This window comes from Pezoporus occidentalis, unplaced genomic scaffold (assembly GCF_034315485.1).
Source record: "Pezoporus occidentalis ecotype Australia unplaced genomic scaffold, CSIRO_AGI_Poc_V1 ctg85, whole genome shotgun sequence".
Lineage (NCBI taxonomy): Eukaryota > Metazoa > Chordata > Aves > Psittaciformes > Psittacidae > Pezoporus > Pezoporus occidentalis.
In genome coordinates, this window is record NW_026916212.1 from 828,177 (window position 1) to 849,363 (window position 21,187).

General features: G+C 39.6%; 1 protein-coding gene across 5 annotated transcripts in view; it reads left to right on the forward strand.

The window, feature by feature from the left end:
• ARL15 (ADP ribosylation factor like GTPase 15) overlaps window positions 1–21,187 on the forward strand; it is a 221,690-nt gene that overhangs the window by 160,229 nt on the left and 40,274 nt on the right. The gene's annotated exons all lie outside the window — the stretch shown is intronic.

Consider the following 21,187-nt stretch of genomic DNA (forward strand, 5'->3'; position numbering starts at 1 on the left):
GTCTGGGGGCCTTGCTGGGGCATAGTGCTCCATGCCACGCTCCAAGCACCCATCGCATCCCTTCCTGCCTCGTGATCGTTCAGGTACACAAGGCACATCCCTTCTTAACGAGGCTTGTCTGTCCCTGGCTCCTGTCAGTCAAGGGTGTCTGCAAATTCTGCATGATCCTTCCACAGGTACCTGGTATATTCCACCCACCCCACCCAAATATTCAGTGCTCAATCACTGAAATAGAAGTAAAAGCCCCAAACCTTACTACTGGGGCAAAAAGCGGTAACTTGGACTAGTTTCTGAATATTTATTACTAATTTAGTAATTAATAAACAGTAAGATGACACACACTACTCATCCTGGTTTGACACCTCTTAAATTTTAGCAACCATTTTTAAGGGAGGAGAGCTACCTTTTTTCAGGAAGAGTGATATTATAACCCATTCCAGCCCCATCTTTAATTCCATCAAGCTGGCTTCTAAGGCAAGAAGATGTAATTGCAGAACGACACAAAATATCTCCATAATTACCAGTTTCATAGAGTACTTGAAAATGGTGAGAGGGAACATATTGCAAATGTCTAAAAATAAATAGTTTGTAAAGTCATAATCATTATAAAACAGATTTACTTGTGAAGACAGTATTACACATGTTACGGGTAGTCTGTCACTTACAGCGTGTAGTACATATGTGGCTTGAAAAAACAAGCCAGTAAGAGCTGTATTAATGACAAATTTTATTTCTGTTCTGTCATTTTAATGGATGTAAAATTGTGAAAATTAGGAAGGAGTTGATAATCTTTCTTAAAATTTAATTTAATCCTGGAAACATTTTGTTTGAGTAGAAAACCTGGTTTTAAAAAACATGAGTCTACTTGTATTTTGTGAAGACAATGCAGAAGAATCCTCTTCATCCATAGATAATTTCTCATTTTGACCACTCCACCAGTTCTTGTTTTACTTTTTCTTTCATTTTTTTTAAACTTTAGATTCTATTGCTGGCTATATTGGAAAACTACTAAAATACTATCATTTTCCAGATAATGTTCTTAACTTCTTGGCATATGTTCCTTCTTTCAAACCCCTCAGGATAATCCGCAGCTCCACAAAAACATGAGTCAAATACATTACAAATTTCCCTCAGAGAATCAACATCTTTTCCAGCTGTTTGGATAGTCTGTCTAAAACCTGACCAGACCTCTCATCTCCCAGTATTGTTTTGGGCTTTTATTTTTTTACTTTGATTTGTTCAATGTTATAATTTCTAAACTGAGCCAATAATTTCAGTCTCTTTGGTTTTCTTTACAATACTTGCACTGGACAATAAAATGATCTATTATCCAAAGAAGATTGCATTGTTTTCAAGTATTTCTATTCACTAGTGCAAAATTTCTTACCCATGTCAACAAACCCCCTTTTAAAATCCTCCCTAGGCAGTTTCATATATTATTTATGGATTAAAACATCTCTCAACCATATTCTTAAATAGACTTCTACTTGTTTCGATTGGTTTCAGATAGGTGCACAGCAATTATGGGGGCCATATAAAGCTCTTGGTGGATGTTCCATTTTAAATATAGTTCTGGCAACTGTGTAAGCTGCTTTTTTTTTTTTTTTTAAAAAAAAAGTATTTGTGATCATTCCAGTTAATTCCTTGTGTATTTTGTCTGGCAAGGTAGTATAAATCTAGTTGTAACAGCTTTAAAGATTGGCAAGTTACGTAGTAAGCAGCCTAAGGTGGGAATTGGGCCTCAAAAGTTTTCCATCTCAATTAGCAAAAATAAACTTATCCCCCAGCCTATCTATCCAGGACGATTTATTTTCTTATATCCTTTAATAAACTTTTGGTAACTGTGGAGAAAGAGAATTATGTTAAGAGAATCCAGAGTTAGACCAGCTAATACCTGTAAACAATACAGTCTCCCGTTCTTTCATTTGTTGCCTTCAAGGGGGGAGGAAAGCAAAGGAGGTTATAACCATAGTAACACAATGTCCCAAGTCTCACAGTATATTAGATCATACTTTTAAAGTGCTCTACTAACTATGATAGCCAGCAATCAGGAAAGTGTTTGTCACTTGAGTTGCCCAGGTCTCTCTCAGCGGAGATAGTAATTGTTTTTTTGTGCTCGATGATAGACATTAGCTGCTGGTTTCTCCTGAAGATGGGGACTAACACAATGGGGACTAACAGGTCTTTGATATTAGTAACCACAAACTGCTTCAGCACTCAACAAGCTGTAGGACATCGTGCTGCTCTGATGGCTGGCTTGCTGGGGATCCCAGTCCTGTGCCTGGCCCAACTGTGAAGACTGTCCTGCGGGTGCGGAGTCACTGCAGGTACCAGCCAATGGGCTTCATCCATTCCCTTCCCTCCTCCTACTCCCTGTCTCTGGATACAGGCCCTGTCCTGCAGCTGGGCAGGAGGAGCTTGTCCTGCATCTCTGCTCACCCTGATTGCCCCCTTGCTCTACACTTTCCCACCACTGCCCCTGCTGCACTTTCCCACCATTGCCCCATGGCATAACCCATGTAGTTGCTCACCATCCTCGTTCTGTCTGCAGGCTTCAAAAAAATCATAATAAAAAGAAATTTAAAAGTATACTTAAAAGTATACTACTGATGTTGAAGCTAGCCCAGATCATTCTAACTGAACTAATTAAGCAAATAATTACTCAAGCAGTTTTCCAGCAGATTGTGGGGAGAGGAAACCTCTGGCATGCCAGGGGAAGGAGCTGACATGTGGCGATGACAGCCTGGTTAAGGAATCAGTCATCTTCTCTCAGAGCTCAGCTGCAGGCAGCACTGTCTGGTCACAGCCCCACGCATGGCATTGGGCTGCCTTGTGCAGCCCTCAGCACCACAGCTTGCTCCCCAGATGGAAAGGATGCTCTAGCTGTGTTCAGCCGCAGTTCACCATGCTTGGAAGTTCAGCAGCTTCCAGTTTTTGACTGTTGTCTTTCAGACATCTGAAGAGTTGACACCTGTGCGCTCACCTCCAAAACAAACAAATCAACCAACCTCCAAAACCAACCAAACAAAAACTTGTACAGAAAAAAACCTGACAAACTGTAATTAATCCTTTCCCTTGCCTCCTTTGTTTACAAGTAATCACACATGCTTGCTTTTGCATCATCTACAGGCAACTCAGCAAAACTTGGGAGTGAGCTGATGACTCTCCATAGCACCCATGTTCTCTGAGATATTCTGCATACCATACTTTAAATATGCTGCACATTCAGCTTTGTGTGTGTAGTAGGAGTTGAAAACATGAAAGAAAAGGTCGTTTTCAGAAAGAAAAGCTGTTTTGGGAGAGCTCTACATTGCTAGGGAGTTTGAGATGAGCATGATCAGCAGGCCTGAACACTGTGAACATTAATGCTTCTCTTCTGCTAAAATGTTTCGTGCAGGAATTCTCATGACACTATTTGTATGTATGTAGAACTATGTGTGGATCTGATATAGTGGGTGTGTGTTTCTAAAAATGCAGTATATAATGGATTTTGCATGCAGTGAATTTGAGCCTCCTTGTCAATCTAGACACCCTAAATTATGCCAATGACTTACTCTGTGAATTTAGGAGGTCTAATAAAATTTTATTTAGCTCTATTCATGTGGGGATTAAGGCTTAACTATTATTTATGTTATTCTTTAAAAACAGCCTTACCTTTGTGGTGTTTAGAAAATCCTTAGGGCCCAACATGTTGCAGTGGGGAAACTATTTGGTTAAGCTGAAGGGGTTGTAGTATTGACCTGTTTGTAAGAAAGTGAGTGCTTACTATTTGATCAGACTTCCAATTTAAAAAACCTATTATGTTGAATGTTTTATAGCATAGGTATTCTCTGGCTTTTGGGGCTGTAAGTGGCTTTTTGATAAAGGCTTTAGAGTTTGCAACTCTGATTGTGGAAACTTTCTTGTTTTGTGAATCTAGCTGATTTACCAGGACATCAGTTAATATTAATCTTTCTCACTATAAAGACTGTGTTTAGCTTCTGGCAGTATGCAGAAGTCATTATTGTCACATGTTTCTAATTTCTGAAAATTAATGTTTTTAAGATTAACATGGAAAGAAAAAACTCTGGACACTTCATTAACAGGAAAGTAGTTGAAGTTCTGCCATAAACGCTTATGTGAAACTGTATAATACTGTTTGGCCCCATATAATTTCCTGGGGAATTTAAATCCTTGAATAAGTAATAGTAGTTTTATAATATTCTGTGACAGACAGAGAATGCTTCTTATGTAAACATAGTTACTAAAGGTACTAGAACAGATGTGTTTAATACTCTGAATTGACCTTATCGGCACAGATGCCTCTATACAAACGCCTGTGGTATGGGGAACAAACAAGAGGAATTAGAGATGTGTGCATGTCTACGGGCATATGTTATAATAGGTATCACAGAAACATGGTGGGATGGCTTCTGACTGGAGTGTTGGAATGGAAGGTTACAGGCTCTTTAGAAAAGACAGGCCCAGCAGGCGGGGAGGGGGAGTAGCCCGTTATGTTAGGGATAGGCTGGAGAGTATGGAACTGTCTGGGGACAGGTGAGCAGTCAACAGAGAGTTTGTGGGTCAGGGTTAAAGGGAGAACAGTGATGGGAGACCTATTGGAGATCCTGTGAGGATCTGTTACAGACCGCCTGATCGAGAGTAATCTGTGGATGAAGCAGTCTACAGACAGATAGGAAAAGCCTCACGCTCACAGGCCCTTGTCCTCATGGGGAACTTCAACCACCCTCACATCTGTTGGAAGGACGGTACAGCCTGGCACAAGCAATCCAGGAGGTTCCTCGATTGTGTGGAAGACAACTTCCTTCTGCAAGTAATAGAGGAGCCGACAAGGAGAGGTGCCATGCTTGACCTCGTGCTCACTCGCCAACAGGGAAGGGCTCACTGGAAATGTGACGCTCCAGGGCAGCCTTGGATGCAGCGATCATGAGATGGTTGAATTTGAGATCCTCAGGACAGTGAGAAGAGCGTGCAGCAAGCTCACTGCCCTGGACTTCAGGAGAGCAGACTTTGGCCTCTTCAGGAACCTGCTTAGTGAGGTTCCATGGGATACAGCCCTAGAGGGCAGGGGGGCCCAAGACGGTTGGTTGATATTCAAGGATCACCTGCTACAAGCTCAGGAGTGTTGCATCCCAACCAGAAGGAAGTGCAGCAGGAGGGCCAGGAGACCTCCTTGGATGGATAAGGAGCTCCTGAGGAAACTTCAAGGGAAAAAAGAGGCTTATAAAAAGTGGAAGCAAGGACAGGTGGCCTGGGAAGAGTACAGGGATGTTGTGCGGGAAGGTAGGGATGAGGTTAGGAAAGCTAAGGCCCAGTTAGAATTAAACATGGCAAGGGATGTAAAAGATAACAGGAAGGGATTCTACAGGTACATTGCAAATAAAAGACAGACTAGGGACAACGTAGGCCCCCTCTGGAAGCTCTTGGGAGAACTGCCTACACAGGATTTGGAGAAGGCTGAGGTTCTGAGGTTCTTTGCATCAGTCTTCACTGGCAAAGGCTCTGCCCAAACCACCCAAGTCTTGGAAGGCAGGCGCAGGGACTGTGAGAATGAAGATCTTGAGCCCACTGTAGGAGAGGATCTGGTTCAAGACCATCTTAAGAACCTGAACATACACAAGTCCATGGGTCCTGATGAAATCCATCCATGAGTCCTGAAGGAGCTGGCGAATGAAGTTTCTAGGCCACTGGCTATCGTATTTGAAAAATCCTGGCAGTCAGGTGAAGTTCCCGATGACTGGAAAAAGGGAAATATAACCCCCATTTTCAAGAAGGGGAAAATGGACGATCCAGGGAATTACAGACCAGTCAGTCTCACCTCTGTGCCTGCCAAAATCTTGGATTCTCCTGGAAGGCATGCTAAGGCACATGAAAATCAACAAGGTGCTTGGTGACAGCCAGCGTGGCTTCACTAAGGGGAAATCCTGCCTGACCAATTTGGTGGCCTTCTATGATGGGGCTACAGAATGATGGACAGGGGTAGAGCAGTTGATGTCATCTGCCTGGACTTGTGCAAAGCGTTCGACACTGTCCCACACGACATCCTTGTCTCTAAATTGGAGAGACATCAATTTGATGGATGGACCACTCGGTGGATAAAGAACTGGCTGGATGGCCGCACACAGAGAGTTGTGGTCAATGGCTCAATGTCCAGCTGGAGACCAGTAACGAGTGGTGTCCTTCAGGGATCGGTGTTGGGACCGGTCTTGTTCAACATCTTCGTCGCTGACATGGACAGTGGGATTGAGTGCGCCCTCAGCAAGTTTGCCGATGACACCAAGCTGTGTGGTTCGGTTGATACGCTGGAGGGAAGGAATGCCATCCAGAGGGACCTTGACACACTTGTGAGGTGGGCTGATGCCAACCTCATGAAGTTTAACCATGACAAGTGCAAGGTCCTACACCTGGGTTGGAGCAATCCCAGGCCCAGCTACAGGTTGGGCAGAGAAGAGATTCAGAGCAGCCCTGCAGAGAAGGACTTGGGGGTGTTGGTCGATGAGAAAATGAACATGAGCCAGCTTCAGTGTGCGCTTGCAGCCCAGAAAGCCAACCGTATCCTGGGCTGCATCAAAAGGAGCGTGACCAGCAGGTTGAAGGAGGTGATCCTGCCCCTCTACTCTGCTCTTGTGAGACCTCACTTGGAGTACTGTGTGCAGTTCTGGTGTCCTCAACATAAAAAGGACATGGAACTGTTGGAACAAGTCCAGAGGAGGGCCACGAGGATGATCAGGGGACTGGAGCACCTCCTGTATGAAGATAGGCTGAGAAAGTTGGGGCTGCTCAGCCTGGAGAAGAGAAGGCTGCGTGGAGACCTCATAGCAGCCTTCCAGTATCTGAAGGGGGCCTATAGGGATGCTGGGGAGGGACTCTTCATTAGGGACTGTAGTGACAGGACAAGGGGTAACGGGTTCAAACTTCAACAGAGGAAGTTTAGATTGGATATAAGGAAGAAGTTCTTTCCTGTTAGGGTGGTGAGGCACTGGAATGGGTTGCCCAGGGAGGTTGTGAATGCTCCACTCCTGGCGGTGTTCAAGGCCAGGTTGGACAGAGCCTTGGGTGATATGGTTTAGTGTGAGGTGTCCCTGCCCATGGCAGGGGGGTTGGAACTAGATGATCTTAAGGTCCTTTCCATCCCCAACTATTCTATGATTCTATAAAACCAGGTGAAGTTCTTTTGAATATTTTCTAAGACACCTAATGCTTATGCTGAAAGTGCAGAGTTTCTGTGAATCTTTGACCTTTATTAAGGTCTTGAGTACATATATGACATGTATGTTTCTGAGCTGTGTCTCAAGTTGAAATCTGCTTGCTTTAGAAAATTAGCTAGGAAACTTTTCTAAATATATCATTCAATCACATTTTCAGTGCTGAAGAACAATAATGCTAGGTGAGGACTGGCTGTGATGCTTACCACACTTAAGGTGGTATGTTTCTTTTGACATCTTATAAGGAACCTGAATTCTCACATTTTCACTAGGTGGTTTTCGGTTCTATGGAGTGTATGTATGAAGCGCTTTCTGAAAGAAATTCCTGGTATAATGGAACTTACCACAAGGAGCAGAAAGGAAAGAAGGTACAACCATGTGGACAAACCCCTACTAAAATTGCTGGTGTTACTCTAGCTCTTATTAATGAGTGATTGTCTGCCCTCCTGTCAGGAGGATGGTGATGCTAAGAATCAATATAGATCTGTGCTCTTCCCTGCCCCTCAACTTCTTCACGTTGGAACTACTGGATAGTTCCTTGTCTTCGTTTCTGTGTATCGGAACTGCAGTAGGGTCTTGAGCTCTCCTGTGTTTATGTAGGCACATTCTCTTGCCTAATGGCTGTTACCGTTGCCAGTAGTGTCTGACTGATTTTTAAGAGGAAAATCAGTAAATCTATGTTTGTAGTACAAACTTGTTTTGATTCTTATGAGCTAGAAAGAAATAGATTGAACTTTAAACAATATTAAGTATCTCTGATTATTAATAATTAAAGTAAATGGAAATCTATATTTTACTAGTCTGAACATAATACTTTCTTATGTCAACTATTTTCTTGATGAGACTTTTTAATAGATTAATTAGGCAATTAGTGAGCCTTGCCTAAGGTAACGCTGTGGGCTCTGAGACTGGTCGGTCTGCAGCTTCTGGATTAGTTGTAGTTGTAAATACGCTACTGGCAAATATCTATTTGGTTAGGATATTGCACCTACTGCTGTGCTATTTCTTCTTCAATCCTGACTGCCATATTGGGGTCAAGAAGCTTGGGTAAAATTGAAATAACCCCCCAAATTATTATGTTGAAAGTTTTTTTTGTTTAAAGACTTTAATATAAAATATTATATATTGGAACTAACAACAACAAAAAAAGAAATTCTAGCTTCTGACAATACTATTGTGAGCTTTTTGATTTTTGTAGACTTGTACACTAAATAAGACATGATCATTATGAAGTAAAATACATTCAGTGATAGATGTAATTTTGCTTTCTTCTCTGAACACAAATGTCCCAATATGACTGAAGATTTAATTACAGAAAGTATGATAATGAAGTTCTCAGGTTCTGTACAGAAGCTCATTGCAATCAGTTGATCAACTGAGAGCACAGAAGAGCCATTTATTGTTTAAATTTATTCCTTTCTTTTCTGTATGGTCCTTTTAAAGTTAGTACAGGGAGGAGATTTTGAGTTTCAGAAAAGTTAATTTAGGGGACTGGGTTCTGGGGTACCAAAGCAGTTACAAATGTTAATGCCTTCTCTATTCCTGGTATTTAATTCTTCAAGCCTTAGAAAATCACAGCAAGAGGGCTTTTTACTTAAAATTTCCTAATCCCTAAAACAAGCTTTTAGATTTTGGTTCCAGGTATGTGGTGAGAGCTCTCATTATTAAAATACATGCTATTTCTTTCTTTATTTATTACTGTCAAGTTACAGGTGAGGTTTTGCTTTAAAATAAATATCCTTTGAGGAATTGTTTTTGTATGTGGTTTCCTGAGAAAACAAAGCTCATATGATGGTGCTTTCTGCATGTGTGTGCCTGCCTGTGTGCCCTTCTAGCATTAGCTTTTGACTCTTGTCCAACTTCAACGTCTCTGGGCGCTGTCCTGAAAAACAAGTTCACCACATGCTAGATACCAAAGAATCAGTGCAGGACACAAGTCTGTGTTTTACAGAAAACCAAGTTTTACTTGTTCAGCTGCTTATGGAACCACTTGTTTCTGATGTGACATATGGGTTTAATTTGTTTCTTTTCCAAGTTGGGAAAGATTGTTCTTTTTAAACTGATTCTTGCATGACTGTCTTGGTCCAGGCTGGATTGTTTTGGTCGGGAGTTGTGTGATTATGGATTTAGTTCTCATACAGGTGTGCAGGCCAGATCTGTCCCCATTTTTATATAGACTTTATAGAGTCACTATTCCCAGTTTTCCTGTATTATGTAGCTTGAAAGAGTGGATGCTTGTCTGATGTTAGTGACCATATCACCTATTCTTTGGTTCTTTTGATTTCAAAGAGGTATTTTAGATTTTCTGTAACTTATTTCAGGAAGGGTTAGTTAGTAAGTGAGCATGATTCTCTGTTGTCTCCAGCATGACAGGCAAGCCGCTGACATTTCCATCCCTGCAAGCCCAGTTATGTAGCCATATCTGCCTCCAAGCTTTAACTCAAAGCTGAATGGAGGAGACACACATTTCTCCTTAGCTGTGTTTACCTTCCCCTTTTCCTGTCAACATATCTTCTGCATCTGTCCTGGGGAAACTAAGGACTGCTGTTCTCCAGTTAGCCTACGTAATTGTTACTTACCAGTTTTATCTGTTTTTTTTGTGTCAGCTTTACCCCAGACATCCTGGTCTTCCAGCTCAACAAGGGTAATACTTCCTATATGCCCCTGCCTTCCCCCAGAGCTCTGCAGTGCATCCCCTCTCCCATGCTTCTCCTCCCAACCTGTATTTTGTTGCCTGTCTTTGCTGCAGCCAATGGACTTTCCTTAAAGAGGAAGCACTTCTATCATTATGTGGATGCTATTTTCATCTGCTACCTAAAATATAAAGGAATGATCATTTGGAGTTTCTGCTTGTTTCTTCTGTAATCACCTGACACAAATATTTCCACAACTTTTTGAGTTATTGGTCACTTTCATGAGGAGAATCACAGAATCACGGAATCCCAAGGGTAGGAAGGGACCTCAAAAGATCATCTAGTCCAACCCTCCTGCAAGAGCAGGGTAACCTAGGGTACATCACACAGGAACTTGTCCAGGCGGGCCTTGAATATCTCCAACGTAGGAGACTCCACAACCCCCCCTGGGCAACCCGTTCCAGTGCTCTGTCACTCTCACAGTAAAGAAATTTTTCCTGATGTTCACATGGAACCTCCTATGCTCCAGTTTACACCCATTGCCCCTTGTCCTGTCACTGCACATCACTGAAAAAAACCCAGCTCCATCTTCCTGACACTCACCCTTTACATACTTGTAAACATTGATGAGGTCACCCCTCAGTCTCCTCTTCTCCAAGCTAAAGAGTCCCAGGTCCCTCAGCCTCTCCTCATAAGGGAGATGCTCCACTCCCTTAATCATCTTTGTGGCTCTGCGCTGGACTCTTTCAAGCAATTCCCTGTCCTTCTTGAACTGAGGGGCCCAGAACTGGACACAAAAATCCAGATGGGGTCTCACCAAGGCAGAGTAGATGGAGAGGAGAACCTCTCTTGACCTACTAACCACACCCTTTCTAATGCACCCTAGGATGCCATTGGCCTTCTTGGCCACAAGGGCACATTGTTGGCTCATGGTCATCCTCCTATCCACCAGGACCCCCAGGTCCCTTTCCCCTTCACTACTGTCCAGCAGGTCAGCCCCCAACCTGTTCTGGTACCTGGGGTTGTTCTTCCCCAGATGCAAGACTCTACACTTGCCCTTGTTGAATTTCATCAAGTTTCTCACCGCCAAACTCTCCAACCTGTCCAGGTCTCTCTGAATGGCAGCACAGCCTTCTGGTGTGTCAGCCACTCCTCCCAGTTTAGTATCATCAGCAAACTTGCTGAGGGTACATTCAGTTCCCTCATCCAGGTCGTTGATGAAAATATTAAACAGCACTGGAATGGTAAAAGCTTTGTAATAAAATTTGATCATTTGACTCTAACTTTGAGGATGTGTTTCCTGGATAATGTTGTGGAAAGAAGGCTTTTTCTTTTAAACACGTGCTGTTTGCAGGCCAGGCTCTGAATGCAGACTGTGTTTAGCACCTTGACTTCAAGCTTGTTCTATTTGGTTTGGTTTTGTTAATTTTCACCACAGCTAAAAAGCCAATGTTCTGTCTAGTAGGAAAAGTGCTATAAGCTTCTGCATGGACAAGTATGTCTTATTTTGTTTATGCAGAAAGGTTTTAGGGATTATTTCCTCCTTTATCTACCATCTGTTGTTGACTTCTTTCTGGAGTTTCTTACCCTTCAACCCTCCCAAATATTTTCTTTTTTTAGGAAATAGATCGTGAAGCTCTTTTTTTTATGTGTGACCCTGAAGAATCCAGTCTGTTGTTCTGTGTATTTGGCTTAGATGAAAATGTTTGAATAACAGTGATTAGAGTTTTAAAAAGTAAGTGTATTGCTTTAGACACCTGACCAGTACATTCTGAGAGCCTGCTGTTTTCTGCTACAATTGAAAGGGTTTTTGTTTTTCAAGAATCAAAACCAAGATGTCCATGGAAGAAGGCGGGAAGTATTGTGTATTCATTAATGTAGACTAACATAAGTATTTCACACTATTTCAAGCAAAAAAATGTAAATTTGAGAAGATATCTGTAGTTACAGAAACTAAGCTGACCATTTCAATGTCAAATCATTTATTCCAATTTCATTCGAAACACAAATCCAAAAAGCTGGTTTTGATGAACATCTTCACATATTGATAACTCTGTCATAACTGACATGATCAGGAGTGGAATGTATATTAGAACTTCCTCCCTGTTACATCAAATGTGCTTTTTAATTCTAGCATCTGGGTTATCTTCTTTTTTCTCATAGATGTAGCCTCTACAGTAGTGTTAGAATAATAGTCATAACTAAGTATTGATTTGGATGAGGATTAGATATTGCTATTGGGAGAACCACTTTAGAAGCTGTGTGTGACAGTGTATTTCAACAGCACAGAGGTTGAGCATGGCTTCAGTTACTGTTATGGTGAATGATCGCATTGCTGGTCAGAAAAGCATCATTATCAGAGGAATAAGTCTTAAATTTGGATCGTGAAGTATTTTTTGTGAAATCATAATAACCTAACATAAAGGAGTATTGCTTTTTGAAAGGCAGTGTTATGCTTTAATACCTGTGGCAATATGTCTGACTGAACTAAAACCATTTTAGTGTAAGCAAGTCTGATGTCTTCATTAGAGAGAGTGAATTTCTCTGTGATGCTTTGCAATTGATTTAAATTAAGTTATAAACCTGATGACAAATTTCTTTCTTTGAGTGCTTTAAGTCAGGTGGGTATCTGCCTTTACATGCTGGAAAGACACAGAAAGAACTGTGCTCAAGTAACTGAGATTCAAGCTGTCAAATTGTCATGAAAATTTCAAATATCAGGCAAAAGTCGGGACAAGAGCTAGCTACCATCAGGGCAAAAAGCTGAGCTCGGGGATCTGGTGTTTGGTGGTTTATGAGCACCTGCAAATCCCTCTTTGGGAGTGTGCTGGTGGATGAGTGCCTGATGGGTTAGTTGTTCCTGCAGGTAGGACAAGATCTGCCGTGCGAAAGCAGGGGATTAGGCAGCCACACTCATCAAATACTGTCAGGACTTACCACAGGCATATCAACAGATCCATGAAAGATCAACCCTGATCAATAAAGACAAACGGTGTCAAAGAATACATGGAATCTGAATGGGTGTATAACACTGCAGGAATTCCTCTTATTTTTAAGCTATGCTATGTCTTTTTGAGTATTCAGGTGTTTAAAAATAACAGCCCATAGAGCCTTACTACTCTAACAGATGAGCATAGAAAACTTTTTATGACTAACACTTAATTTGTTGGCACATTATCTTTTCAACTTGCTAGGTCAGCGTCTGCAATCACTAAGGACTGTTTGAGGGAACTTTCTATTTTTTACAGAAAGGAAGGTATGTAAACACAAAGGGCCAATCTGGGCCAACTACTAGTTGGTTTACATCCCTTGAGACCTTCCTATGAACTCCATGTGGCAGGAACTTCTGCTGAAGTAGTGCATGAGTAAAATCTCAAGTTACTACTTTTTGGATCCACTGTTGAGTGACTGACAGGAAAACGCAAACAATGCCAAAAAGAGAAAAGTAAAAAAAAAAAACAAACCCCAAAAAAAACCCAAAAAACAACCCTAACTCCACAGACTACCATTTTCTTTTGTCCATGTGTCTTCAATCAGGTTTCGACAAGCTTAAACATCATTTATTTCCCCTCAAATTCACTCTTTTAATGAGGCAGGCAGAGGCAAGCAAAATTACTGAGTTGGAGGACTCCTAAGATGTCTTTGATGCAAGATACCTTCTGCTTAGCAAAAGTGTTTGATTTAAATAATTCCTTTCATGTAATGGAAAAATCAAGTAATGATTAAAAAAAAAGCAGGACCCTCCTGCTCTCCCTGCCCTCAGACAATCATTAAATGGTTCAGGCAGGTGAAATCAGTGGTGATTGTCCAAAAATTAAGACCAGACAGGTGTTGTGGGTGGCTTTTTTGTTCACTTTTCTTATGAAAAGTAGGACAATTCGCTTAAAGCAACAAAAGAATTTGCATTGATTCTTTCAGACAGCTGCAGTAGAAGATGTATTGGAGAAAAGTGGCGTTAAAGATCACAAGCATCTGACCGTGCTTCAGAGGTAGTGAAAATATTCAGATGGAAGAGCTGGGGCACAGATAGACCTGGAAGAGAAGAATAAGTTTTTTTTCTGAACAGTTGTCTTTATATGAGGGGGCAGGGGGAACCCTCAGTGTATTTCCACTTTTGCAAAGCAGCTTGTTACTGCGCTAGCAGACTAGAAGTCACACCCAAACACGAGATAGGATTTACCCAAAATAGCTGCTCTTTATCAAAGTGATGCTGCTTAGCCAGTTATCCTGAAGTGACTGTTAGAGCTGTAAAATCTTACAAGTTTTCCCCAAAACTTCTCATTAACTCTTCTTTCTCTCTCTCTTGGGAACAAGAAGAATTTGGTATTTTATCAGTTGAAAAAAATAAATCCAATTAATCACAAAAAGCTTTCAGAAGGAAGACCTTTCTATTTGTTTAATGTTTTATCAGACTCCATGGTTTGTCCCTGTGGGAGCTACAAAGTAATGTGTATCATAAGTACAAGGGTTTACAGTTAGCGTGATGACTAGTTATAGGTGGTGTGTGCTGTTGTCAGCCTCTCTCTATCACTAGGTTTATGTCAGGATCTCTTGTCCTGTAGTTTAAGTTACAGTGTAACATAAAGGTCAGATCACACAATTGAAATTTCCTAAAGAATTTCTAGAAGCTACTTATAAAAACTTGGAGTTCAGGGCCTTAAACAGACAAGCTTTTGTGCCTGAAGCTGACTTCACTAGGAAACGCTAATGCTTCTCCATATCAGGATGCAGCTTTGGTTCCTTTAATAGTAACAATAGTTTAAAATCTAACATCCTGGTCTTACTAGTTTGCTTGATTATGCTCATGTCATCAACATCTTATTAAAAAATTTCACTGGAAAAAACTTCACTTTAGAACACAAATATATATAATCATCAAATACATTGCGTAATTTTATTATATATTATGATATTTTGTGGATGAAGTAGTCTTCAAATACAGCTTCTTCCAGTAAAGAATAATATAGCTTATGGTATTCCATTAGTTTTGCAGTTCAACCATATAAACCACAGCTGTATTAAATGAACAGTGCACTTCCACTTAACACTTTCTATGCAAGTTAGGTGGTTGGTTATGTAAGGTATTATGATATGTAAAGAGGTGTCTGCTCCAGTATTTTGCCTTAATGCTTAATTTCTTTGCTTTTATAGGCTTAATACAGAGCCTTTATATTGCTTTAATGTATTTTTTGCATGTATTATAAACACACCCACACATGCATCAGTTCAACATTCCAGCAAGGCAGCTGATTAAAAAAAAATGTTGTTAAACAAGTTGAAACTGGTTGGCACATATCTGAAGAAAGAAATCAAATAAAACTGGCAACTAAAGAGAAAGGGAAGTTGATACTGGCACTTCATCACAGAGGTCTCTAGGTAAAACATATGCAAAAGCCCTTAAAATGTAGTTCTGCTTTGGAAAGTCGCTATGTAAAAATGTCACCCTTTACTCAACGGATCTATTCCTTGTATGTACTCAGTGTTGCATCTGCTTGCCCCTGTAATAAAATACCTATTTTTATTTCAATTGCTTTTCCTGTTAGGTCTGCAGTATCAACACGAACGTGATTTGCATCTTGACATTTGTGCTGCCAAAGGTCAGTCACTTGAGACAGTTTTCAGAGAATCTTAGGTGCAAGTCCTCTGACAAATTGACAGCCAGAAAGGATAGTGCAAAAGCTGTCAAATTCCAACCTGAGTTTGAATTCCTGGTACCTTAAACTTCAAGTCATTTCTTTTACCTTTGCGAATTTAAGTTATCCCAGTTCTTTTGGTAGTAATGCTCAGTTTGTAGTTTTAGCTTCAGTGAGCGAGTATTTCATGACAGAGAATAGAAAATGAACTCTTGGAGTTTAAGCTCATGATTTCAAAGGGAGCAAATCTGATCTAAAGAACATGGTATAGGAAGAAGGAGCCACTCAGCTATGTCTAGAATTACTTTCTACATCAGGAAAATACTTTCAGGTACAACTGGTACAAGTGTTGCTTATATTGCATAATTACTGGGTTTTTTTTTAAAGGTTTAATGATGCAGTACTGAAGTAAATTTTCAGTCTTGTCCTTCTGCCTTAAGTGTATAGTTGCTTAGAAGAGACTTTTTTATTGCTAATTACCATTTTACAGTATTCATTTTATCAAGGTAAGGGGTTTCTTTGTATCCTTTTATCATGATAGACACTTCATTAGGCATGCTGAAAATATAGTTATGCTTGATCACTTACTTCTTACACCCCTGAGCTGATTTTGCCATAGTGTGGATATTCATTTTTGTATCTACTTAACTTGTCTGTGTGCTTGCTTAAGTTTCTTATTCTTACTAGATGTAAAGTAGCACTGAACCATGCAAATAAATGAAAGGTATCTAACTATGTGTTAGTCAGCACTCTTAAAGTCTAATCATTGTTATTTGTAAATATGATTGCCTGTCCTCCAGACAACCTGTGTGTCTTTTGTAACGTTTATTTCTTTTATCTGTCCTTGTTATGGTAGTGTTTCTCTTTTAAACTGTATGAAAGAAGACAAGCTGACTAAGATACGAAGATTTCCAGACTGGACAACTGACAGAAGTGTTATTAAATCACTTCGATAATCTCCAGCTTAAAACTTGAGGCTAAAATGCAGCATGAGTATCAACATTGCTATTTTCAGTCCTGATTCGGAAATGAGATGTTCTCAGAATTTCGGATTGTATGATGTGAATTAAAAAGGCAAGGATAGGTAAATGAGGGGTTTGTTTTGAGTATTTTTTTCAGAAAGAAAAGTTTCTGAAAAGTTCTAGAGGCTGTGGGGATTGACTGGCACTGTGCAAACATGGTTACTGATCACAAAAGGTTTCAAAATTGCCTCAAGAGTGTTAGGCTTAAGAATTTATACTTAATTTATACTCTAAAACAAGCTAAAACTTCACCAGGATGACTGGGTTTTCTCTTCTTGCTGTAAATCTATAAGTTGGGGTGGTTTGACAAATATCATTCTTCAAATCTTTCTGGTTATAGTGTTATGACCCTGGATCTGGGTTGTTTGTATGATCAGATGAGCTAAAAAGCCGCACCAGGCTCGAGAAACATGGCAATGAAGCAATAAGGACACTGGCCTTAGCTCCTTTGTTTCATAAGTGAAATGCTTACACTCAGCAGTTTGTTGCTGATCAAACCCAGCATTTCAGCTAAAGGAAGGAGACATCCACATGCAGAACACTTCCCTCAGATATGCCTTTACTATAAGTCTATTTTCCCTACAGCTTTAAGAAGGTTTTCTAATTGATGTGAATGCACTGGAAGAGGCCCCATCTCTCTTGTTCATCTCTCCCTTTTCTACACTTGTGATTCCGTAGCAGTTTGTTTCTGAAACTAAACAGCTCTTTTTTATGGAATGGGCTAAATACTTTGGGATGAAGGTACAGGTTATTCATGTACACAGCCTATACTTTAAATGTGTTTTCTGAGCTGGCTTTCTGCCAATGTGTTGCAGAGACTACATCAGTGACAGTCATGACTTTTTATTTTTTTTTTCAAACAAAAACCTAAATTTGGTGAAAATTTCCTAATCTGGTGCTTGTTACCATGGCAACCTAAAATATGGCTTTGTGTGTGTTTGTACTATAAGTTGACTTGAGATGCCAATGTTAACAAAAGTACGTTGCTTCCTTTCCTTTCTGCAGTTCCTCTTCCAGCCTTCCCATGCCTAACACTTACTTTTGGAGAGTATCTAATTGTACCTCTGAGAAACAGGAGTGTTATATGTATCCTTCAGCTTCAGTTTTTTGAACCCTCAGAGAATGGGGTCAATGACTTACCAGTTACGACTCATTCTAGCCATTACGTGAAATGCCACCTGAAATGCCTCGTTATGCAGATTGTCACATCAGATGATCTAATGATCCCTCTGAACTTTAAATCCATGGATGGTTGTCTTAGTCAGCATGTCAACAGTTTGGGGTTTTTATGTATTCAATTCAGTAATATCAAAAGTCTGATATGTTATGTTTTGGTATACTGGACTTTTACTGATCTCAAAGAGAAAATGTCACACAGTTTTTGGGGGATTTTTTTTTTTTTTCATTGTAATGTGGGATCTGTCATGGCTATGCCAAAAATCTGTTGATGCAATTTCTGTTGCCAGTGCTTTGAATCAGGGAGGGGGGAAAACTCAAAATAAAAACATATGTCACAGAATTTAGGATTTAGATCTAAATGCCAGCTTCACATGATGTCCATAGGCATTATCTGTCTGTAGAAAAAAACCTACACCCACCACTTCAAATTATTATGACATGCATATTTTTCAGTCAAGATATGATATTAGCAGAGGATGGGTTATTCTCTACTTTTCATGTCCACTATAGAGCCATAGAAAGAGACTTGGCAAAACAGTACCTTATAAAGGCTGGGGAGCGATGATTATGTTCTTTCTGTTCGTAATAAATGCATCATGCTGTTTTTCAAGCGACTTTCAGCTCTTCAAAAACAACCAAACTGATAGCAATTAATTATCTTGAGCTGCACTAAAGTAATTTTACTAATAATTACTGCAGATCATTTTTTTTTCCAATCTGATATTTGGAAACTGTTTTCTGGTTTATACTGTTGCTTTGAATAGAAACTGGCTTCTGCAGAGAGAGAAATGAGTACTCTCAACAAAATGCGTGTCAGTCCAAGTGTGTAGTAGCTTAAGTCTGAAAGTCTAAAGTAATTGCCAGGTTGTTAAACTGAAAAATACCCATTGACTGTCAAAAAAAATATAGGTATGTAGCACTCTGCATCTCCTCAGAATATGCATAATTCTCAAATATTATCTTTTCCATTACTGCTGAGTTGGGTGATATAATTTTTTGCTCTTTCTATTTACTTCTGTCTATTCTACTCAACAGGAATAGGGAGTTACCATTCAGGACTGACTCCAGAAGTGTCTGGAGAAAGTTAGCTATCCCATTAGATTTGATCCATATTTCTGTATGGTAGAGAGCCCAGATGATGAACTTACTAGTATACTTGGCAGTTTTTCCCCAGTGATGGGGATGCCTCAAAAAATATATGAACATTACCTAAACTAAATAAGGATTTGAATCTTGAAAAGAAGCTGTTGGGAATCAGCTCCTAGTTCAAAGGAGATTCAAAGTGTTTTAGTAGTATTCAGAGCTATAAAGACTTTTATGCCAGCAATGGTTTATGTTCTGAAATTCCTTGTGGTTTGATATTACAGGCAGGCAAACTCTTTCAGTATGAAAGAGCATACACAGTGCTCTTGTGTATGCTGACTTTAGTTCCTGCAGCTTCCTTCACTGTGTTCCCAGTTGATTCCCTTGAAACCTTGGGAAATTCATATGTCATCTCAACTGTATTCTTAAAATGCAGGTCTCCTTTCTTCATCCTTACTTAAGTGCCCTAGTAGGGCTGCAGACTATAGATCATACATTTTGTGCTTATTGCTCACTTAAGTAATCTCCAGATAAATTCATCCCGCTATAGTTTTTTCTTAAAATCAAGCAACAAATTTTATGCATGTCATGTATTAAGTGGTTTAATGTTTAGACATTAATGAGTAGTACTACTGTAGTTTCACCTTGAGATATCAGCTTTAAAAGCCCCACTCTTCCTTTGCACGACACTGTTCTTGGGAAGGACTGTGCTATTACAGATGCATTTAATGAGCACACCAAACACTGTGAACAAGATCACTATCAAATATAGGCTTATTTTTTTTTAATATGATGCAGGGGTATATCATCTTTCTTGAAATGTTTTAATTAAATGATTATAGTCTGAGATGTATATTGTGGCGGACTGCTACTTTCACTTCTATTTCAGTATTTCTAATTATCACAAAAATATAGTAACAATTTACACTGAGTTTTGTGGTCCATATTTTATGGGCTATTTTACCAATACTGCCATGATCAGACTTTGAGTTTTTGTCCAAGTTTTCCTTCTCATGCAGTTCTTTACAGTTCAAATACCTTATTATTTTTCTAAAATCTGAACAAGAATGATGCTTTTACACACAGGAAAAGACTTTGATTTTTATTATCCATTATCAAAGGATGCCACTACTTTTTCCTCTGTTGTCTTTGTGTCAATTAGAGGTGCTTCGGGGTTTTTATTATTATTATTTTCTTATTTTTTTAACTGATTATGCAAAAACACACTCTGAAAGTAAGTGGTAAACTTTTGGAAATTTTCCTATAGATTCTCAGATGTTATTAATGATCAAGTATAAATTATATAGGTTTTCTTATGCATTTTACTTGATCATATTTAAAACTACACTTAGAATTACACCCTTGCCTTCATTATTGGGGCCAGGATGATTGCAGTCACTATTTCTTTTAAAAGTATTTCTTTTAAAAGTTCACCTTCCTAGGGTAATTTATATCTGGATAAGGTATTGGACTAAGGTTGAACTTCTTTTTCCCAAACAGACATGAGACATGTCTTGTTAGTTTTATTTGCTGGTAGTGTCTGAAATTTTTAGCTGAAAAAAATCAGTTGGGAGAACATGTAGAACGTAAAGAGGAAATAACTATGCAGAGGCCCAAGAAAGAAGAAAGAGATGACTAAAACTGAAGGGGGAGGATTGCACAATTAACATGTGGTAAGCTTGTACTTCTAAGTAAGTAGGAATAACAATGTCATGAAAGTGAGTAATCCCTTTACAGGCTGTCCAAAAGATGTTGACAGTAAATGGAGATAACGGAAGAGTAGGAAGGATCAGATAGAAAGAATAATCTGGAAGAAAAAATGATGGGCTTTCTGGGACATTTAAGATAGATTTTAAATCTGGTAAAAACAATCGGGAAGTACAAAAATGTAGATAAAACAGAACTAACTTGTGGGGAGTTGGGAGAAAAGGGATGTAAAGACATCTGGCAAATATCATCAGAAGGAAAAATACAAGCAGAAGGAAAACTTATTAAAAACTTGTTTGAGGTCCTACTGCTTAATAATGGAGGGAGACACATACGGAAGGGTGACTTGCTTCATGGATATACTAATCCAAAAAAATAAACTTCAAAATTGTTAAACAATATAGATAAGCATGCAAGAAAGTTGGAAACAAGAAGGGAGATGAACAATCTGCAGATGCTGTATTAAAAATAAAAAGATGAGAAAAACCCTGGATGGATTTGTTCCTTAAGGTACAGATTTCTAATAGACTTGAGAATTACAGTTGATGTGAGGATTATCTGGGGCTTTTTCATAGTTAAAGTGCGAATGCTGTTGCATCCCTCTGTGGATTCTCCAATTTCTAATGAGGTTTGGATCTCAGCTGCATTTTTTTAGAGTGTGGGTCCATTAATGGAATTACAGTCCTCTGCACACTTGTTCATTTTCATGAAACTTGGAGGCTGAA